Here is an 8,391-nt window from a genome sequence, read left to right as displayed (position 1 = left end):
GTTTAAATCATTGGATGCGCATTCATGCATTTAAAATGTTTTATCAACTTTTGCATTCAACCAACCAAGATCGATCAGTAGAGGCCGCTACCGCGGACGGGATTGGGTGTCTGATTAAAGGGCTTCCTAATACGTACCTTCACCTCTTACTCAGAAACTTTGGATAGTGGATGACCTTATCCAGGGCCTACGAGAGTCATTCTAGAGATAGAATGCTAAAGAGGGACGATTACCTTATCTTTAGTACCTATGTCAAACACTGCTTTGTGCTTCGATTTGACCGAGGTATAAAGAGGATTTCGAACGGGTTCCAAGCATCCCACAAATGCTTGGTGCCGACTCCGAACATCTCTAATCGTTTCGAGACCCTTACCGAGACGAAACCGACCGATTTAAAATGATCCGGTCGAAAGCATTATTACGCCGCCGAGCGTGGCTTTCAAAAGACCGCTACCATTGTCCACAGATCGAGCTGGGCATACGCAGGTGGGCCCGTGTCTAACAGATTGGCGACTCCGCTGGGGAAAAATAGGAGACTTACGTCTTTGTGATCCCTAGATGGTGAGACTCGAACAAGGTCTTGGTTGGAATGCATTAATTGATATTACGGTCACAGTCGGGTTCCTTTTCCGGGCCCATAACCTAACCCTTTTCGACCAATTGGCTCGTCTCGTCGGCGTAAGTTTTCTCATCCCCGCGTTTGGAATCCCGATTGAGTCAAGCATACCATTGACGTCACACATTTCTGTTTCAACAAAGAGCTTTCATCACTTTCGAGCACGAGGCTAGGGCACCCTCCTTACACATTTTGTTTGGATTGGTATCCCTCTCGCAAATCGGAGTTTGATCGCTTGGTGTGTAACCCACCCTTTTAAGCCAAAACCCGTGTCAGTATGATGCATAATATAATGAACTGTGAGTGCTTATGTGCTACTTGATCATAAGTCCTTTTGTGTCATTTTCAAACTTTCAAAATCACCTTTTTGCGCCGTTATAATGGCCGTTTCAAACATCGGTCTTTCGCCGACCGTTACGCGCCTATCTAGGCCGTCGTAATGACAATTTTCAAACCCGTTTTTATAAACATTTCAACACCCCTTTCTTGGCCGTCGTAATGACAATTTTCAAACTCGGTTTTTATAACCATTTTCGACACGCCTTTCTAGGCCGTCGTAATGACTATTATCAAACCCGGTTTTTATAACCATTTCAACACGTCTTTCTACGCCGTTGTAATGACAATTTTCAAACCCGGTTTTTCACAACCATTTCAAATCACATTTTCACGCCGTTATAATCGCCGCGTCTAGACACGGATTTTAACCCATTTCGCGCCGACATGGCTCCTTCAAAACCCGAGAAAAGGACACACCCTTTTCTCGAGACACTTTCGAGATCCCGAGGACCGTTCACCGTCCCCAAGACCTCTTCAAACATTACAAACCCGATTTTCAAAACATACAATTTTGAATTTAAAAAAAACCGTCTTGGGAAACAATACACTGTTTTCCGAGCCGACTCAAACTCAAAACTGTCTTTTGCAAAAAAACTTAAGATAACCCTTTCAACTGATCGACTTGCGGATATCTCTATCTTCGGAAGCCGTCCATTAAAGCGACAAATGAATCTTTTTGAAAATTTCTATTTCGAAAACTTCAGTCCACCATTCCAGTCCCGCCTCGTGTCTATCGATTCGAAGCAAACGTACTTATGAGTCGTCTCACCACGAGACCCGTCCAATGGCGTCGCGCCGTTATGTTGTACTCATGTCAAAGGTTCGGTCAAACACCGTCACATCGTAAATCGAGTCAGCACCGAGGAACCACACACGATCACCCTCGTCTTGTTGAGTCTGATCTTTGTCTCGTCCTTTGTGTTGTCTGCGTTCAGTCTTTGAACCGTGTCGGACTGAGTTGTAATGTGAGCCATTTTTTTGCCTCAGAGCCATGGCCCCGTCTTCAGCTTCGTCCAACAACAATGATAACAACAGAAATGTCACGACTGATCAGCTAGCCAGCCTGCTCACCGCTCTTAAGGTCACCCTGGATCGACGCCCTGGAAAACAAAGAAATTGGAGAACATAATACTCCACCTCTGACTGAAACTGAGAAGTGGCTAAAGCTCTTGGAAGAACAGCTCCTAGCCCGGGGTAACAATATCCATCTTGAGAACAACCGAAGGTTCGAACCTGCTGGGGATCAATTGCCTGAGAACTTTACCCTAACTGATGTGCCTAAGTTCAAAGGAGTGGAGGACCCGCTCAATCATATTCGAGCCTTCAAAAACTATATGGCCATTAAAGGGGTCAAACAGGAACTTTTCACCCGGATCTTCCCATCCTCTTTAGAACCAATCCCTCGCCAATGGTACTACTCCCTTGATCCGAAAAACCTTACTACTTGGGATGAGGTCGCAGTTGAGTTTGCCAAACAATATGCCGACAATGTCGAAATCCAGGCCAATACCCGTACTCTCGAGTTGCTAACCTAGAACGACAAGGAAGGGTTTACCGAGTTCTTAACCCGTTGGAGGAGGGTGAGCACTCAATTGGTCAGTAAACCGAGTGAATCAACTTTGGTGGAAAAGTTCGTCAACAATCTTCGCCAAGTGTATGCCAACTTACGAAGATATCAAAATATCAAGACCTTCCAAGACCTGCAAATTCTGGGGACACGTATTGAAGATAACCTCCGGAAGGGTGTCTTGGCCAAGACCACCGGCAGAGGTTACCAGGGATCCACATCAACCGGATCTCGCCCTTACGGCCAAACGAACAAGATCGATGAGGTCAACCTCATCGAACCATCCACTAAGAGAGCTGAGCGCTCCCAGAGAGTGTTCACTAACATTGGGTCAACTTATGCGAGTGCCCTAAAGAGGCTCATGGACCAGGGGAAACTACAACCGATCGGACCCTCCCCGGATCCGACCGATGCTAAGAAATAGCGCTTCTGGAACCCCAATGCCTACTGTCAGTACCATCAAGGGAAAGGGCATGATACCGAAACCTGCTTCAAACTCAAACACATCATCCAAGACATGATTGAGAAAGGGGATTTGCCTCTACCCCCGCCAACTAAGCCGAACAACAAAATGAACCCTCTGGGAATCCACGCCATCTCCGACGATGAGCCAACTCTGGACTGCTCACATCTCATCCTGCCAGTTGATGACGAGGTGAATGCCTTGGAGAAAGATCCCTCAAACGGAGTGTTTGTTTTCAGTGCTGCCACTATGCTCACTATGTTCCAACAGGTTGAGGAACTCATAGCCAGTCTCTCCGAGAGGATCACCAGACATGACGATGCCTACCGTCGGCTTATCTTCAATCCTCCGCCACCGCGCCCAAAACTACCCACACCAGGATGGATTGCTCCCGCGACTATTCTGGCATGCACCTCACGAAAATCACCCTCACAATAACTACCCTCATAAAAATCACCCTCACAAAAATCACCCCCACAAAAATATTTCTCACAAAAATCACCCACCAAAAATACCCCTCCAAGGTACCATCGAGACCCTGAAATTAATGGCATCTGGAGAGATGATGTTGAGGATGTCTATATCATCCTTGGGAAAGAGAAACGGGCGAAAGAGATCGGTCACCTTACCCGGTCCGGACGCCCCTATCAGAACCTGAACAACCCAACGATCGTTCCAACAACGAATGACCAAGTCGTCCCAGAAGTAGACACTCAACCAAGGGCTCCTGAGAATTTTATCCTCAAACAAATTTTGAAGGCAAAGCCGAGATCTCGCCTCCCAGGCAACCGATCGCAACGTCCTTTGAGCATCAACAGGCTTTGCTACAGACGTTGGGAAAGTTAACCGTGCCCTCCACCTCTTCCCCAGAAGAAATAGTGGCACATATGACGAGGGACGCCCCTGATCTGAACAACCCACTCGTCTTCTCTGACGAGGATAACCCTCCATTCGGAGCCAATCATAACCTGGCCCTGTATATCACCGTACAATGCCTCAAGAAAAATGTACCCATGGTCCTCGTAGATGACGGATCCACGGTGACTGTTATCCTTCTCAAAACTGCTCACAAGCTGGGTATTAAGGAAGATGATTTGGTCCCGACAAACCAAGGAGTACGCGCCTATGACGGCACTCGTCGCAAGGTCGCAGGGCTTATCACTTTGACTGTCGCAACCGGGCCACTGGAAAGGCAAACCAGTTTTCAGGTGGTCGACATTGACGCCTCCTTCAATATGCTCTTGGGACGTCCCTGGATTCACGCCGTCTAGGCAGTTACCTCGACTCTCCACCAGAAAATCAGGGTCCCCTTCAACGGGAAAACAATCACAATTCCTGCTTCCCCGATCAAAGCTGTCATGAGAAAGGGAATATCCTCCTAAGCCATTGAGGAGGATGACAATGAAATGTGGGGTTTCCAAGCCGTGAACGCCATAATTGATGAATCAACACCCTTTGATTGTTACCCGTTTGCTAACCTCACAATCAACCGTATCATGATGCGCCAAGGCTACTTCCCGGGCTTACCCCTCAATCCACTGAAAGACACCTTGCCTCCCTTGAAACAGGCCAAGGTTCCCAACATTCCCTTCGGGCTCGGATATGAGCCTACCGATGAAGATATCCAGGAGATGAACCTCCTAGTTCGAAAGCGCAAGAAGCACGGAGTTATCCTCCGTCCCTATCATCTGACCCTCAACAGATACTTTGTCCCCGAGGTAGAGTCTGAGCTCTACCATGGCTTTCCAGAGCCAATCTATGACTCTGTGGCCAAGGCTAGGTACCCGGGAGTGGAAGTCTTCCAGGACTGCTACTTTATCCCCGACAACATCGAAGCTGCATCAACTGAGTCTAAGCCGTCGTCATGCCTTGATTGGCAAGCTGTCACACTTCTCTTTGGGGAAGATAACATCAAACACCTCGACTATGAGGACATTATCAACATCGTCCTGAAGGACAACCAGTTTGACCCAACCGCCCTAATCTCTGACACTGACCCAGAGAAAGCTACACAAGGCTGGAGGAAAACCGTCAAGTGGACCGATCGCCAAGGCCGCATTCTCAAAATCACAACTGAAGAAGGCCCTATGTTCAAGGAGGGAAGTGAAGAAGGATCTGAGTCCGAGTCTGAGTAGGAGTCAGAGTCTGTTATAACTCCTAATGTCCCAATCAAGGTCCCCTTCCCATTGTTTTATCACAAAATCGTGGCTGATTCAGAGGCTGAGTCTACTAGGGTCACCCTCACACCCATGAAAGGTGACAACCTGAAGCCTGATCCAGGGGCCACCTCCTCTGTTGTGGCGCCTCTGACTGACCACGAGATGTATGTCCTCTCCGAGCTTTTCACTCGTGTCAACTTAATGAACGCTAAGTTTTCTTATGACTCAACTTAATTTAACTGCAATGCAATTCTGAATGACTACCTAGAATTTCACTTGAGTGACTACCCACCCCACGTAGCCAAAGAACTTGACAAACGCAAAACCAGAACCCCCATCATTGAGGAGACCGAACCTATTAACGTAGGAACCGATAACAGACCTCAAGAACTTAGGATAGGGACAACCCTGGACCCCTCGGAAAGACAACAGTTCATTAACCTCCTCCACGAATACAAGGACGTGTTCGCCTGGTCCTACATAGATATGCCTGTGATTGACAGAGAAATTGCATAGCACAGGATACCCATTAAGCCCGGAGCTAAACCCGTGAAACAGAAGCTACGCCGGATGCGTCCTGAATGGGCCCTGAAAATCAAGGAAGAAGTGGACAAATAGTTCAAGGCCGGTTTCATCAAAGTGTCTCAATATTTTGATTGAGTGGCCAACATTGTGCCCGTACCAAAGAAAGACGTAAGAATTCAAGTTTGCGTCGACTTCAGGGATCTGAACAAGGCGAGTCCAAAGGACGACTTCCCTTTGCCACATGTTGACATTCTGGTGGACAATATCGCCGAACATGCCCTTCTATCATTCATGGACGGGTATGCTGGGTACAACCAAATTAAAATGGCTAAGGAAGACATGCACAAGACAGCATTCACTACACAGTGGGGTACATATTGCTACACAGTCATGCCCTTCGGTCTCATCAACGCCGGGGCTACTTATCAAAGAACCGCTACCACTCTCCTACATGATATGATGCACAAGGAGGTAGAGGTGTATGTCGATGACATTATCGTCAACTCCAGAGAACAGGACGGCCACATCAACACCCTTCAAAAATTCTTCGCTCGTCTGCGGAAATATAACATGAGACTAAATCCTCAGAAGTGTGCATTCGGGGTCACCTCCGGAAAACTCTTGGGACATGTCGTCAGCAAAAGAGGCATTGAGATTGATCCAACCAAAATCAAAGCCCTTCAGCAAATGCCTCGGCCTAAGAATGAGAAGGAGATTCGGGGATTTCTCGGTCAGGTTCAATACATCAGCCGCTTCATTGACAAGCTCACCGTGATTTGTGAACCAATATTCAAGAAACTACGCGCCTCCGATCACACCGATTGGGACGACGATTGTCAAAAGGCCTTCGACAGGATAAAGGAAATCCTATCCAAACCTCCCGTACTCATGCCACCTCCACCAGGGATTCCTCTATCCCTATACCCGATCACACAAACACAAATGGGGGAGCAATGTCGGCACAAACAAATGGGACCAAGAACGAGCCATCTACTACATCAGCAAAAAGTTCATTGAGTACGAGACGAGGTATACCCAACTGGAGAGGTCATGTCTTGCCCTAGTATGGTCAACAAAGAAGCTGCGGCATTACATGCTCAGCTACACGGTCCACATCTACTCCAAGATGGACCCGGTCAAATACATCTTCGAAAAACCCGTACTAAACGGAAGGTCGTCTGGTGGACGCTCATGTCATGTCCGAATTTGATCTCAAGTTTGTACCCCTCAAGGTTATCAAGGGAAGAGCAGTCGCCGATTTCCTGGCAGAGAATCCCGTCAACGAGGACCCAACGACCGACACATGGTCACTTCCTGACGAAGACATTCTTTGTGCCGATTCTGACGCATGGGACCTATACTTCGATGATGCGTCTAATCTGAGAGGCTTTGGGGTAGGGATCCTTCTAATATCACCAGAGGGAGAACATGTTCCGATCTCGGTCAAGCTAGACTTTGCCGTCACCAACAATGCCGTTGAATATGAAGCATGCCTCATCGGCTTACAAGCAGCCATCACATTTGGCATCAAGAGATTGAGGGTCCACGGCGATTCCTCGCTCATCATCAATCTGGTGTCCGGATCATGGAAAATCCTAAGTGACAGCTTAGCTCCCTACCGAGCAAAGATCAATCAAGAGGCTGAGTTCATCGACCAAATTGACTACTTCCACTTGCCACGAGAGGAAAACCAATTTGCTGATGCCCTGGCGAAACTTGCCGCGCTCGTCAACATACCTGACGACATGATATCGATGCCCCTATGTGTCGAGAGAAGTAGCAAGCCAGCTCACATTTGTGCCATCAACGACGACGAGGAATGCCATGATGAACCTTGGTACCAAACCATCCTTAACTACAAGAACAAAAACGAAATCCCTCCCAACTTTGATCAAAGAGGACAAAGAGCCATCCGTTTACTTGCATCACAATTCGTGATAAACCAAAATCAACTATACAAAAGAACACCCCAAGGATTTCTCCTCCTTTGCATTGACCATCACAAAGCCCAAAAAGTCATGGGAGAGGTTCACGACGGAGAATGTGGCCCTCACATGAGCGCAATGATGCTTACCCGTAAAATCACACAGCTAGGTTACTACTGGACCACCATGGAAGCCGATTGCCGTAACTACGTCAAACATTGCAACAATTGCCAAATATTCGCTAACATACAACACATACCACCATCCCTTTTGTACACAATAACGTCACCATGGCCTTTCTCAACCTGGGGCATCGACATGATCGTGAAAGTCAACCCGGTAGGCACCAAGGGGCATTGTTTCGTCCTCGTGGCCATCGACTACTTCACCAAGTGGGTGGAAGCACAGTCATATGCAGTCTTGACCACCAAAAAAGTGGCCAAGTTCATTCAAAACAACATCATCTGCCGGTATGGGGTACCCCATGAAATCATCAGCGATCAAGGCTCTCACTTCCGAGCGGAAACTCAAGCTTTGTTGGACAAATACAAGATCAAGCGACATCGATCATCCCCCTACCGTCCCCAAACCAACGGAGCGGTGGAGGCAGCTAACAAGACTCTTGTTACCATTATCAAGAAAATGCAAGACAACTACCGCGATTGGCCGAGCAAACTCCCATTGGCACTCTGGGATACCGAACCTCCATTCGAACACCGACGGGCGCCACACCCTTCTACCTAGCATATGGTATGGAGGTGGTTCAACCGGTAGAGTTACATGGCCCTTTTCTACGC

Source organism: Silene latifolia, chromosome Y (genome assembly GCF_048544455.1).
Source record: "Silene latifolia isolate original U9 population chromosome Y, ASM4854445v1, whole genome shotgun sequence".
In the NCBI taxonomy this organism is placed as follows: domain Eukaryota; kingdom Viridiplantae; phylum Streptophyta; class Magnoliopsida; order Caryophyllales; family Caryophyllaceae; genus Silene; species Silene latifolia.
This window is presented reverse-complemented; position numbering follows the sequence as displayed.